Source organism: Camelus ferus, chromosome 11, assembly GCF_009834535.1.
Source record: "Camelus ferus isolate YT-003-E chromosome 11, BCGSAC_Cfer_1.0, whole genome shotgun sequence".
Lineage (NCBI taxonomy): Eukaryota > Metazoa > Chordata > Mammalia > Artiodactyla > Camelidae > Camelus > Camelus ferus.
In genome coordinates this window covers 12,842,327-12,858,328 of record NC_045706.1, presented here as the reverse complement: position 1 = coordinate 12,858,328, position 16,002 = coordinate 12,842,327, and positions in this window count along the sequence as shown.

Genomic DNA, 16,002 nt, shown 5'->3' with positions numbered 1-16,002 from the left:
TCCATAGCCCCTTCCCAGATAACCATCATCAGTTTGCCAGTTGCTTGGAAAATCCTCACAACACTTATTTTTATTTGACCTGCCTCAGAACTTGCCCATTGTGAACAGCCTCTGCCACAGGGGAATCTGTAGAAAACAATCAGCAGCAATTGTTTAACATTACAGATGCCTGAGGAAGTAGAAACAGTTACGGTAGCCAACAAGTTGATGAAAACACTTAAAAGGGAAAGCTAGGCAATGAGAAGTTCATAGGGGTCATTACAAAGCTCTGACAAATTCCTAGGACTCTAGAAGGCTATGTGCTGCAGAGGGCAATGCACATGACCAAGAAAGACTGGAAAAGACCTTAGGTTCTCACCTTTGGCTGACTTTGAGGCTTTGCATAAGTAGGAACTGAAAGCTAAGGTAGGGTTGTAAACAGCCCTACCCGAACACTAAAGGCATGTTCCAATATACACAAAGAGACTCTAGGCAAAAGCTGGAAGACTTACTGGTTCAACTCACTTAAGTAAATCTTTGTCCAGTCATTAGCTGACCAATAAACTAACCAAGCAAAGACTTCAATGAACACACACAACAAAAACTACAGCCTACTCAGAATTATACATCAACAACTACTACTACTACAAACAGCAACAATAACAAGCTTTAAGGGAAAGGAGAGATCTTATTTCCAGAGTTGACACATTATGTTATTTAAAATGTCTAGATTTCAAGAATTACAATACAGTTAAGAAGCACAAAAGTATGGCCCATATAGGGGGGGTGGGGGTGGGAAAGTGGACAACAGAAATTTTCCCTGAGGAAACTCGGATATTGAACTTACTAGACAAAGACTTTCAATCAGCTATTTAAAATATGTTCAAAAACTATAGGAAACTATGTCTAGAGAAAAGTATGGGAAGTATGCATCACCAAATACAGAATATAAATAAGAGAACTTATTAAAATAACCAAATAGAAATTCAGGAGATGAAAAGTACAACTGAAATTTAAAATTCACTAGAAGCACTCAACAGCAGATTCAGACTGTTAGAAGAAAGAATCAGAGAACTTGAAAACAGGTCAAATTCTCCAGTAGTCTGAAGACAAAGAGAAAAAAAAGTGAAGGAAATTGAGCAGAATTTCAGAGACCTGTGGGATACAGTCAAGTGTAACAACACATATAATGAGACCCTAGAAGGGAAGGAGAGAAAGGGGCAGGAAGAGTATTTGAAAAAATAATGGCTGAAAACTTTCCAAATTTTATGAGAAAAATCAATCTAGATATCCAAGAAGCTCATCAGATTCCTAGTAGGATCAACTCAGACATCCACACCCAGACACACCACAATCAAACTGTTAAAACACAAAGACAAAAAGGAAATCTTGAAAGCAGCAAGAGAGAAGCAACATATCATGTACAAGGAATCTCAGTAAAATTAATGGCTGATTTCTTACCATAAACCATGTAGGCCAAACACAGTGGGGAAACATATTTGGAATATTGAATGAAAAAGGTTGTTGGTGATGAAGCAAGATGGTAGAACAGGAGGTTCCCAGTTCACATTGCCCTACACAAACAACAATCTGGCAACCATCCACAGACAAAAGTTCCTTTTGAATCCAGGTAGGAGGTGACACAAACCAAGGAGAGCTGCTTTGAAAAGGTAGGCCTGCACCCTGATGGCAGACTCACCAAATGTGGTCCCACCCGCAGACCAAAAGATTTGGTTCCAGCCCCACTCTTTCATAGTCTGAAAGAAGTCCTGCCTGTCCAAGCCCCATGGCAGGTTTGCTGACCTTGATCTTGATTGGAGACCCAGAAGCAGCCCCTTGACCCAGCTCCAGCTCCAGCTCCATTCTACAGTGGTCTTAGAAGCAGTCCTGCCCAGTCAAGGACCCAGCAGGATCCCACTCAGAGACCCTGTAGGAGCCACACATGTCTGTGCCCTGGGAACAGGCCTGCTGTCTGCAAACTCAACTGTGGACCCTGGACACAGCCTGATGACCTGACTCCAGCTCTGCTCATGCATGGTCTCAGAGATTGTTCTGTCCACCTGAGAATCCAGCAGGAACCAGGCCTACCAACCATCAACCCAACTGTAGGACACGACAACAGACACATGACCCAGCTCCAGCCTTACCTGACTGAGATCCTGGAGGCAGTCCTATCAGTCTGGGAACATGGCAGGAGAAAGTCTTTACCTGTCAAAAGTAGTCTGTAAAGACAGGAAGAAGTGTTTGCTCCTTCAAATGCACAGACATCAACATAAAGCTACACAGATCACAAAGAATCAGGAAAACATGATACCAAGGAAATTAATAAAGCTCTTTAACCATCCCTAAAGAAATGGAGATCTACAGATTGCTTGACAAAGAATTCAAAATAATTTTTAAGTGAGCTCAGTGAGCTTTATAAGAGAACATAATGAAGCCAAGAAAACAATGCTTGAACAAAAGGAGAAGTTTAACAGTGAGACAGAAATCATGAAAAAAATAAATTCTGAAGCTGAAAAATACAATGAATGAAATGAAAAATGTAGTGAGAGCATCAACAACAGACTTGATCAAGCAAAGGAAAGAATCTGTGACACATCACTTGAAATCATCAGTAAGAGGAGAAAAAAGAAAAGAGAGTAAAAAGGAATGAAGAAAGCCTATAGGATTTACAGGAAACACTCATGATAACTAATAAGGGAGTCCCAGGAGAAAAGAGAGAGAAAGGGGCAGAAAGCTTAATTAAAGAAATATTGGTTGACAAACTCATAAAAACAGAGTAAAATGGTGGTTACTATGGAATGGGGATGGGACGATGGGACAGATTTTATATCAGACAAAAATAGACTTCAACTCAAAAACTGTACCAAGAGACTAAAAAGGTCATTATATAATTCTAAAGGCATCAATTCATCAAAGGATATATAAAATTGTGTGTGTGTGTGTGTGTGTGTGTATATATATATGCATCCAACTTCAGAACACCTAAATATATAAAGCAAATACCAACAAATTTGGAGAAATAGACAGCAATACAATAATAGCAGGGGACTTCAATACTCCACTGTCAACAATGGACAGATCATCCAAAAAGAAAATCAATAAAGAAACGTTGTATCTGAACTATACTTTAGACCAAATGGCCCTAAGTGACATGTACAGAACATTCCATCCAACAGCAACAGAATATACATTCTTCTGAAGTGTACACAGAACATTCTCCAGGATAGATCATACTTTCAGCCACAAAACAAGTTTTAACAAATTTAAGAAGATTGAAATCATAACAACAAACAGTAAACACAGCCTAATTCCTAGTCAGATAAAAATAAAACCTCACTGTAAAGGCCTCTTTATCTCAGTTATTTTTACCCAATACATCAAGTGTGGGTTTCAACAAAAAAGTACAAGGCATACTAAAAGACAAAAAACCTGGCTTAAAGAGACAGAGTAATCATCAGAACTGGATTCAGAAATGGCAAATTTTTAGAAATTTCAGACCAGGAATTTAAAATAACTATGATTAATATGCTAAAAGACCTAATGAAAAATGTAGACAACATGTAAGAACAGACGGGCAATGTAAGCACAGAGACAGAATCTCAAAGATTCAAAAAGAAATGCCAGAAATAAAAAATATTATAACAGAAACGAAGGATGCCTTTAATGGGCTCATGGACAAACTGGACACAAATGAGAAAAGAATCAATGAGCCTGAAGATATGTCAACAAAAAACATCCCAAACTGAAAAGCAAAGTGAAAAAGAATGGGGGGAAAAAAGAAACGCTATATCCAAGAAGTGTGGGACAATTACAAAAGGTTTAATATACACGTAATTGAAATACCAGGAGAAGAGAGAAATATTTGAAGTACTAATGACTGAAAATTTTCTAAAATTAATGACAAATACTAAACTATAGAAACTGAGAGAATGCCAAACAGAATGCAAAAAATCTACATGTAGGAATATCCTATCAAAAAAAGTCAAAAAAAAAAAAAATAACCACATGAAAAGGTGTGCGAAATCATCAGTCACAAGGTAAATGCAAATCAAAACCACGATACCACTTTATACACCACTAAGATGGCTATAATCAGTAAGACAGACAATAATAAGAGTTGGGGGAAATGTGGAGAAATTGGGACACTCATACATTGCCAATAAGAATGTAAAATGGTGTAGCCATTTTGGAAAATAATTTGGCAGTCCCTCAAAAAGTTAAACAGAGTTACCAATCCTGTGTATATATCCAATATAATTAAAAACACATACCCACACAAAAAAAACTGATATACGAAAGTTCATAGCAGCATTATTCATAATAGTCAAAAGGTAAAAGCAATACAAATTTCCATCAATTGGTAAATGAATAAACAAAATATATGTCCATACAATGGAAGAGTATTTGGACAGGAATGAAGTACAGTACCTAACATAACATGGATAACCTTGAAAACATTATGCTAAGAAGATACATATTGTATGATTCCATTTATATAAAATGTCTAGTAATGGCAAATCAGAGACCAAAATTAGATTGGTGGTTACCAAAGGCTGGAGGAAGGAGGGAATGAGGAATGAGTTTTTTTTTTTTTTTTTTTGTAGTGATGAAAGTGCTCTGAAATTAGATAGTGGTGACATTTGCACAACTTTTTGAATATATTAGAAATCACTTAATTGTACACTTTAAAAGAGTGATTTTATGCTATGTAAATTATATCTCAAAAATTACTTAAAAAATAAAATTTTGTAACTATGTATGGTAATGGATGTTAACTAGATTTACTGTGATGACTATTTTGCAATATATACAAATATTGAACCATTACGTTGTATACCTGAAAGTAACATATGTCAATTATATCACAATTAAAAAAAAAAAATCTAGGGCAGTGAATGATACTGTATACCATAATAATGGATCCATGTCATTATACATTTGTCCAAACCCACATAAAGTACAACACCAAGAATGAACCATAATATAGACTATGGACTTTGGGTGATTACAATGTGTTAAGGTACAATTCATTAGCTATAACAAATATTCCACTTTGGTGTAAGATATTGATAATTGGGGAGGCTATGCTTATGTTGGGATAGCAAAAACATGAGAAATCTCTGTACTTCCCTTTCAATTTTTCTGTGAACATAAAACTGTTCTAAAAAATCATCTTTAAATATGAAAAAAAAGATTTTAAAAAGAATATAACATTCAACACTGAGAAATTATTAAGTACCTGCTATGCACCAGACACTGTTAGATTTGGGTGATAAGAGAAATGAATATAATACGGCTCTGACTCTCAAACCAATCTGTTAATTATAACAAACATAGCAAAAGATAGTTGCAATACAGGAATCTCCTGCTTTTCGAAAGTTTGCTTTACAACACTTCACTTTTACAGAAGATCTACATTAGTACCTGTTGTCACTTTTACAAAAAGAAGAAGTAAAAATAGTGTCAGTGTTTGTTTTGCAGCAAGCCCTGAGGACCTGAGAGAGTGGCACCGCCAAGCTCCTTCCCTGGGAACTACACTCAGCATCTCAGTATCAAGTTGCCACAGCTTTGAATTCTGTGAGCATCCGTGCTTTATTTCAATTTATTTTGTGCATCCGTTAGCAAGATGTGTCCTAAGGTAATTGCTTCTTCACCTTATACTATTTCAGCTTAGGAAAGGTTTCATTGGAATGCTCTACTTTCTAACAGTGCAGGGGAAACCTGTACAATGTGATGGGGCTGTAATGGTATTAGTGTTCAGATACAGTAAATGAGATAAAGGAGGCAATGATTCACTCTTTCTGGTAGAATTAGGGTATACTTCCTTGAAGAATAGAATTTCAAGGCAGATCTTGAAAGATGAATTGCAGGTTGCAGGGGATATGCAAAGAAAGACACTCAAGACACTGAAAAAGTATATTCAAATACATGAAGGTAAAAAATGACTAAAAGTCAGCTCAATGGACTAGTCTTAACCAATTCTCTGAAACAACTGAGTTGTCTTCCTTGAATTAGATGTCATCAAATCAGAGTAAACAAACTATTGAAGATCAGGTTTCTATGAGTAGAGATGCCTTTTTATTTTTTTGCGTGTTTTTTTTAATTAAAAAAATTTTTTTCAATCTTTCAGTTTTTTAGTTTTTAGGAAATGCCTTTTATTTTTTAGGAAATAAAAGAGGCACAGTCCAGTCGAAGGGAACCATACAATCACCACATGTAGAAATAAACCCTAGTAGTAAATATAAATAAGAGCATTACAGTAACTCTTAGAGTATATAATTAACATTATGAATAAGATTAAGTGGATCTATGTGTTGAGGTAATGTAAATATCCCCATCAACTCAATCAGATCCAAACAATGACTCTAGCATAACTCATCTGGGTAAATAAAAGCTCTTACTGTTTTCATATTCTTACAACTAACCAATCAGGAGTCATTCATAAAGAGAACATAACTATGATTAAATATAAATTCCAGATAGGAAAGATTCATTTTACAACTTTCCCAGTTGATTAGACACGTCGACACAATCTTGTTACCTACCCCCTTCTCTGAGGCAGACTTCATCAATCTGGAAAATGAAGGCAGACTACTGATTGGAGGGCAAACCTGAAAAGGATTAAACACTTCGCATGGCATTCTAAAATACTGTAATTACAGTGCAATTAACCATACTGCATATTAAATGTGCAAGTCTGAAATGTGTTCAGACTCCCCAATTATAACTAGTTATTCTTCAAAGAATTTTGCCGCCCACATTGAATTTTCTCTAGTGCTTCTTTGTTATAATTCAGGTGTGACAGTCACTAATATATCCAAGAGGACAGTTAATAAAAAGTAGGCATTCTTTACTGTAAACCTAACATATGCATGCCAGGTAATACCCAACTATTACTACTAAAAATCATGCTTCATACAGGCAGGTCTATTATACAATTGGATTTTCCCCTCTTTAAAATATATTTAATGGTCAGCTATGAAGAGGCAGTGAGATTGAGGCAAGAGTAAAGGCCTTAGGTGGGAGGTCAGAAACTTGTATACATTTTTTTTAAATTTTCCCAACTGGAAAGTCACTTAGACTCTCTGAATCACGATTTCCTCATCTGTCAACTGCGGTTTGTAAGCATTTTGGTGAGAATCAAAAGGCTTAAATGACAGAAGAACTCTTAAAAAGTTGATCATTCTATCCAAATCTAAGGTGCTACTCTATTATGGGCTCAGACTGTAATCTAGAAGAATGATCCATAAAAGGGACAGAGATACTCGCAGGGACAATATTCAAAATATTTAACCACAGCCCTAACCAATCAGACAGAAGTCAGCTTTAAGCAATCGGTTTAGCCTGTAGATTACAGATATGTTTTACATCAGCCTTGGTTAAAGACAAGCAGAGATTCTGAAAATAGGGTAGAAAATGGAAGAATTTGTTGGGGGCGGGGGGGGTGGAATCTAGTGGCATTTTAACCTAGCCCTGCGTTAATGGCAGTAGATTTTCTTCACTGTAGAAGATATTTGAATTTATTTGTTTAAATATTTCTCTTCTCTGTCATGCAGAACCATGAGAAGAGGGAATATGTCCATCTTAATGATCTCTATATTCCTAACCAGTATAATGCCTACTATGGGAATTCAGTGAATGTTTATTGAATGAATTAATTAACAAGTTAATAAACAAACAAAGGAGTGAACAGGCATTCCGGTTCTATTATTCAATGGCCAGAACAATCCAGAATTCTATGTTCCAGGTACTATAATTTAAGAGAGTTATAAAGGAGAAGGGCCACAATTGAGGAAACTAGGGGCTATTCGCCTAGTTACTAAACATTCCATGATAACAGATATCTTAAAATTTTTTCTGTATTAAAAAACAACTTAACAAAATATGTAGGACACAGCTAAGGTAGTACAGAGACATTTACAATGCTAAAAGCTAACATTAGAAAAAAAAAGTTCCCAAATCAATAATTTAAATTACTATCTGAAGAAACTACAAAATAGAGCAAGGTAAATCCAAAGTAAACAGAAGGAAGAAAATAATTACATTAAAAGCAGAAATAAATGAAATTGAAAACAGGAAAACAAGAGAGAGAATATCAATAAAACAAAAAGCTGCTTCATTTTAAAATATCAATATGATTAATAAACCTCTATGCAAGACTGAGAAAGAGAAAAAACATTAAGTCATCAATTTCAGGAATGAAACAGGATATTACTACAGCTATTAAAAATATAATATGGGGTTAAAAACCAGTAGGTCAAAGTAGAAATTACAAGGGTAATTAGAAATATTTTTAGATAAATGGAAATGAAAATACAATATAACAAAATGCATAGGATGTAGCAAAAGCAGTGCTACAAGGGAAATTTATAGCTGTCAATGCCTACATTTAAAAATAAGACATCTCAAACTGGTACTCTAACTATACATCGTTAGGGATGAACTAGAAAAAGAAGAGCAAATGAAACCCAGGGCTAGCAAAACTTAGGAAATAGTAAAGATTATAGTAGTGATAAAAATAGACAACTAGAAAAGCAATAGGAAGAAACAATAAAACCTAAAGTTAATTACTTTTTAAAAATCAACAAAATCAACAAACTTTAGGTAGAACGACTATGGAAAGAACAGAAAACACTCAATTACTAAAGTCAGAAATAAAGACATTATCACTGAACTTACAGAAATAAAAAAATTACACAAGTGAATTGTTGTATGCCAAAAAATCAGGTAACCAGGATGAAATGGACAAATTCCTAGAAATATACAAACTATCAAAACTAAGAAGAAATGGATAATCTGAACAAGCATATAACAAGAGATCAAAACAGAAATCACAAATTGCCTAGCAAATAAATGCCCAGGATTACATGACGTCGTTGGTAAGTTCTACCAAACTTTTAAAAATGAATTTAACACCAACTTTTCTCAAACTCTTAAAAGAAATAGAATAGCGAACACATCCTGACTCGTTCCATGAGGCCAGCATTATCTTGATACCAAGCTAGACAAAGACATCACAAGCAAAGAAAACTATTGATGAATATCTTTTGTGAACAAAAAGAAGCAAAAATTCTCAACAAAATACTAGAATACTAAATTCAGCAACATGTTAAAAGGATTATACACCATGGTGGAATGAAATTTATCCCAGGAATACAAGCATGATTCAACATGAAAATCAAACGATGTAAGACATCATATTAATAGAATGACGAGAGGAAACCACATAATTATCTCAATACATACAGAGAAAATATCTGACAAAATCCAATACCTTTTCATGATAATATACATATATATATCTCCAATATCCTAGGGATAGAAGGGAACTTCTTCAACAAGTTAGAGTTCATTTATGAAAAAAAAAAAAACCCACAACTAACATCATACTCAATGGTGGCCTCTGCAAAAAGGTTTTATAAAGCTGACATACAAAAACTATTGACTCTCTCTTTTGCTAAAAGGTTTCTTTCAGAAGGTTCCCTGATTACTTTTCTCATTCATTTACACCTCTCCCAGAGCTTGCTTCTCCTTTGGTTCTGCTAATATTAGCATACACCTATCACCTCACTTAAGCAAGGTGGTCCATCAAACAGCTCTCCTCATACCCTTAAGAAAAGGAAAATTAGGAAGAGCACAGAAAAAGGTTATACACAAGATCTCATGTCTAACTAATAACAGGATCTATGGAGGGTTTGTTTACTTTGGAAAAACATTATCCCCTAGGAAATAAGCTTGTCATTTTCCCTCATCAGTCCTAAGAGTGTATCACCTCAATGTCTATAGCAGTCATTCATTCATTCATTCATTTTTGATTAATTCAACATATATTTATATAGTATCTACTATAAGGCAATAAATAGGATGGACAAGGTCCTCTGTCACCTCTGGGGAGAGAGACAGAGACAAAAGAATAAAGAAACAACAATAAGTGCTATGCAGAGAATTAAAACTAGGACACACGACAGTAATTGTGTGATTACATTAGACAGTGTGGTCAGGAAATGCCCTTCTGATATTTACACTTAAATGACAAGGAATCAACCAGGTGAAAATATTCCAAGGTGAGTGAAGGCCCTAAGAAAAGAACAAGTTTATAAACTTCACCTTTTTTCAAGGTAGTGTTTCAAAATGTTTCTACTATTTTCTGGAAATTTAACTGAATTTTGTAAGGCCTAGAAGCTAGAGCAATGGCTACCACACAATATCTATAAAACTAAGAAACTAGTGTTGTAACTAGAGAGAATTTGGGACTTGGAAGAACCATTGCCATGTTCATTCAACTAATATTCAATGAGCATTTGCCTGATAACAGACACTATGCTTGACACTTAGACTATAACCACAAATAAGATATCAAATAAGCAATTATAAATCTGTGAAGTAAATGTTACAAAAGAAGATAGAACTGAGTACCCCAGGTACCCCAAGCATCCTAAGAGCAGGTACTCACTCAGGCTTGGGGCATGAAGGGAGACCTCCCAAAAGTGTTTAAGTAAAGATGTAAAAACAAGTCGGACTATTGGACTTAAATCAGTGAAGAAAGGGTTGGAAGAGGAAACAGAAGAGCACTGTGGGTAGAAGGAACATCAAATGCACACCCAAGATGAGAAAGGGCACAGAACAACAGAGGAGTGTATGGCTAGAGCTTACAGCATCAGAAGAAATGGGGCTGGAGATGTTAGCAAGCACTGGGTTTTGAAAGCCTTGTATGTTAAAATTTATCCTGAAAGCAATGGGCAGCTATTGAAGAGCTTTAAGCTGGGGAGTGATGAGACCAGATTTACACTTTAGAAAGATCCTTGGCTATAATGGAAAAAATATTTGGAGGAGGCAGGACTAGAAATAGGGGAACATTTGAGAGGCTGTTGCAAAAATCAAGGGGGAAAAGTATGGTATGGCCTAAACTAAGATGGCAGGGAGGATGGAAAGATGGACTGAAAAGATACTTAGGAGATAGAATTGAGAGTAACATATTAGATATAGGAAGTGTTCTGGCATGAACAACTGGGTGGACAAGTAATGCCATTTACGAAAGAGGAAGTACAAGATGAGGATCAGCTTTTCGAGACAAAGGAAGTTAAGTTAGAGACAGAGTCTGAAATACCCTTGAGGCCTCCAAATGAAGGTATCAAAGGTCAGCTGGATACCTGGGTTTAGAGCTGAAGAGAGAGGCCTGACTTGGCAGGATTCGAAATGGTGACTCATTTAAGAATCATCAACTCGTTTGAATCTGGATTCAAACAAAGCAACTATAGAAAGGTATCTTTGAGACAATAGTAGAAATTTAGGAAGTATCAGATGACATTAATTACTGTTAATTCTGTTTAGGTATTAAAAATGGCATGGTGGTTATGATTTTTAAAAGCCCTTATGAAATGGACTTGACATATTACAAGTGAAATGATAAGATGTGCAAAACATCAGTAACTGCTGCAGCTGAGTGATGGGTCCATGGGCATTAACTAAACTATTATCTCTACTTTTGTTTATGTTTGAAAACATTTGTAATAGTTATAAAGAGTCATCTATCTATAGTGGAAACAGTAAGAAATGGATAAAATTGCTCTGGGATGAGAAGAAAAGGGAAGGAAAAAGAGAGAAGGGTGAGTGGAAGCTGGAATTCTGAGGCATCTCATTATTGAAGGAAAAAGCACAAGAAGAGGAGTTGCTGAAGAGACCTGAAGACTGAGAGAGTCAGGAGAAAACACAAAGAGGGAGGGTGCTGTCTCAGACACCAGGGGAAGAATTGTGAGAAGGCAGGAATAACCAATAATGTCAAATAGTACAGAGGACTCAAGTCAAAGGGGGACTGAAAAGTACTCATTGTACTTAGTACCCAGGAGGTTGCTATGACCTTCACCAAGTCAGTCCACAGTGGTGGACACCAGCCTTGGATTTCAGTGAGCTGAAGAATGAATGGGACATGAGGAAATAGGAAAAGGAAAAACAAACAAGCAAACAAACAAACAAAGGAAATAGGAAAAGGAATACTGGCCATTCTCAAGAAGCTTAGCTCTAAAGGGGAAGAGAAAAGGGTTGTAGCTAAAACCCTTTGGGGCCAAGAAAGGGATTTGGGGTCTTAAGATAGAAAAGACTTGAGCCTGATTAAAGGAAAGAAAAGGGGTGGCCTCAGTCACTTACTAATTATGAACTTGTGTAGGTCACATTTGTAAAATGGGATAATAATTAGGACAACCTTTCAGGAGTCAAACAAAAAGATATTATAAGTGAAGGTCTTCAGTAAACTGTCAGTGTTATGAATGTTACTATTATTAAGTAAATGATTACTATTAAATTTGTAAAGTCCATTATGCTTGTTGCCTCTGCATAACCAAAGAACATTATATCTTCACTAGTATAAGAGGAAAAGAGAGATCAGAGAGAATCAGCTAGTGAGGAAAATCAGGAGCTAATACATGCCATTTATCTGTTGGCCATGGACAAGGTTAGCGATTTATTCTGCAAAGCAAATGAATCAGCAACCATTTTTTATTAATGTTAAACAGGAAAAATAGTCAACGCCTAGCAATATGTAGCCAACAGATTGTACGTATTACAAAGGCAAATGTATTAATAAAGGAAGTAGAGTTCTATAAAAATTAAATAATGAAAGTGGTATTCAGAAACCCATTAGCAAGGAACTATGATGCCAGGAAAAGCAGCACTTTCGGTGTAAGTAAAGACCTCTGCTTTTAAAGTCCTTAATGAAGATGAGTCCAAAAAACAGTACTAAAAGCTATGGGAAAATCTTGAAAATCAAACTGTAAAAAAAAAAAAAAAAAAAAAATCCAGGCTGCTGCAGTTGATGCCCATAATGGACCCTGAAGTCAATACCACGCATGTTAGCTAAATAGCTGCAAACTACCACTAAATGGATACACGAGGTACATTTTGTGTGTCTATTCGGGTTTTTTTCTTGTTTAAATCAAAGCCTATTGCTAGAACGAAAGAATTTCAAAACTTCAGATTTTGGTTTAAAACCTCAGCCAGTGCAGATTTCCTTTTGAGTTCCCTATTGACTTGTGCTCTCCGCTTTTCTCCGCCTCTATGCCTTTCTCCTCTCTCATTCTTCTTTCCCTCACCTTCTGTACCTCAATTCTGTACCAGAATTATTGCCAAGAATTTAATTTCAGTCATTTAATTTTTTAGCATGAGTTTTAAGTCCCCTATTCCAAGAGGCATTTGTATTTTCAAAGCTATCTCTAATAGTGAAAAGGAAGTCTCCATATTCTGAAACAGATTCTCTTTGGGGGAAGGAACAGGTTGCTCATGTGCTTGACATCACATCCGAAATTTCTCCAAAAAAAGTTTGGAGAAATCAGAACTAAAATATAATTTTGTTTTATTTTATTTTAAAAATACTTTATGTTCAGTATCACTAATTATCAGAGAAATGCAAATCAAAAACAACAATGAGGTATCCCCTCACACCAGTCAGAATGGCCATTAAAAAGTCCACAAATGATAAATCCTGGAAAGGATGTGGAGAAAAAGGGACCCCTCCTACACTGTTGGTAGGGAACGTTGTTTGGTGAAGCCATTATGGAAAACAGGATGGAGATTCCTTAAAAAACTAAAACTAGACTTAACCCTATGATCCAGCAACCCCACTCCCGGGCATATACCTGGAGAAAGCTCTAATTCGAAAAGATACATTCACCTCAATGTTCACAGTAGCACTATTTACAATTGCCAAGACATGGAAACAATCTAAATGTCCATCAACAGATGACTGGATAAAGAAATTGTGGTATATAAATATATATATATATATAGAATACTACTCGGTCATAAAAAAGAACAAAATAATGCCATTTGCAGCAAAATGGATAGGCCTAGAGATCATCATACTAAGTGAAATAAGCCACAAAGAGAAAGAAAAATACCATATGATACCACTTATATGTGGAATCTAAAAAAATTACACAAATGAACTTATTTACAAAACAGAAACAGACTCACACAGAACACACACTTATGGTTATCAGCCAGGAAAAGGGGTGAGAAGGGATAAATTGGGAGTTTGAGATTTGCAGATACTAACTCCTATACATAAAATAAACAACAAGTTTCTACTGCATAGCACAGGGAACTATGTTCAACATCTTACAGTAACCTATAATGAAAAAGAATATGAAAAGGAATATATGTATGTACATATATGACTGAAACATTAGGCTGTACACCACAAATTGACACATTGTAAACTGATGATACTTCAATTTAAAAATATTTTATTTATATTTTTCCTACCTTCTTTAACAATAAAACAGCAATTATCTTACATGAATAAAAATACAATTTCAGAGGGGAGGGTATAGCTCAGTGGGAGAACACATGCTTAGCATGCATGAGGTCCTGGGTTCAATCCCCAGTACTTCCATTTAAATAAATAAATAAATAAATAAATACCTAATTACACCCCCCAATTTTTTTAAAAAAATACAATTAAAATGGTATTTTACACAATTTAAGTAAAGTTAGTGAATTATCTTTTAAAAGTAAGTTTTGCTATATTCTCTTGTTACCAATTGTTTGAAGTTTGCTCATGCTTGACACTTTGCATTGGTGAAATATTTTATAATTTAATCAGATTTGAAAGTGTATGTTCAGTACCCTATAATAGTACTTATTATAAATAGTAATTTTTCATAAAAAGTACAAAGCAGGAGATACTACAAGTTTGAAGTGGGAGACGGTTTTTGTTTCATGGCCCTATAAATGGTGATCAGTGAAGGGAATGAAATCTACTGTGTGCCAGGAATGAGGCTAGCTCCTCGAACAGCATTACTCAACAATCCACCTCAGTGGATATTATTATTCTCTTCAAACATATGAGGAAACTGGAGCAAAGTGAGATTAAGAAATTGGCCCAAGATCACATAGCTAGTGATAGAAATGGGACTGATCCATGTACTGTCTGTCTCTAAAGTCCATGATCTTTCCACATACTTAAGTCCTGAAGATTTTTGGCCCCTGGTCAGTCATCAGAGCTGGGATTTGGGGGGTCTCAGTAATATAACATAGGCAGCCACTTCCTCTGATTGGTTGCATGTTTTGGAAAATTGTTTCATTTTTAATAACGTTAATGCATAGGCATCAGAATCTCTAATACTTCTCATCCCCCACTACCCAAATCTTAGAATTTAGGAGAGTTCTTCAGTAAACATATTCAAGCCTTTGCCTATAGTTCATGAACCCTCTGAAACTGTACGTAAAATTGTGAGCATGTATGTGCATATTTCTGGAGAAAGGATCCATAACATACATCAGGTTCTCAGATAATCCACAACTTCCAAAAAATTAAGAATCACTTCATTCCAGTGAAGTCACCAAAAATCTTAGTTCCTCTTTTGTACAACTTTGATATGTATAAATTTATTTCTGAGATATTTGGGGGAACTATAAGGATTTCAGTTTCAGTCATTTGTACCATTTCTGTTGGGGATAATGAGAAGAGCAGGGAAACGAGATTAGGAACAGGAAATGCAACAGATGGCAGGACAAGAATAGAAGTTTTTATGACACCTTGGGAGAAAAAATCAAGTCCAGGGAAAATAAATCTGCTTTTGCACTGCCCTCCCGTGTCTGAAGGGAGGATGGGCAGACAGCACTGTTGTAGTTTGGAGTCATCCTGGTCAAAGCTAAGGCTCTCAACAGGAGGAATTAAGAAATACAGAAGTCCTCCAAGGATTCAGTTCCTCAACACCTCCAGGGCATAGTTCAAAAAAAAAAAAAAAAAGGTTTTACAAAGAAAAAAACCTTTTTGTATTTTCTAAAATAAAACAATACAGGCATAGTCAATTGAATTTACACATCTTAAATTGGTAGAAATGGAACTGTCCTATTATTTTTCGCTTACCCTTCCCCTGATTGGTAAAAAGTATTCTAGGATCTTCTTTTCTTGAAGTTGCAACATAATATCTAGAAATCTACATTGCTTCACTGTAGATACTCTGCATCCTGAGAGTCACTATTTCACAAGCCATATAGAGGCTCTCTAGGTTTCAGATTCAA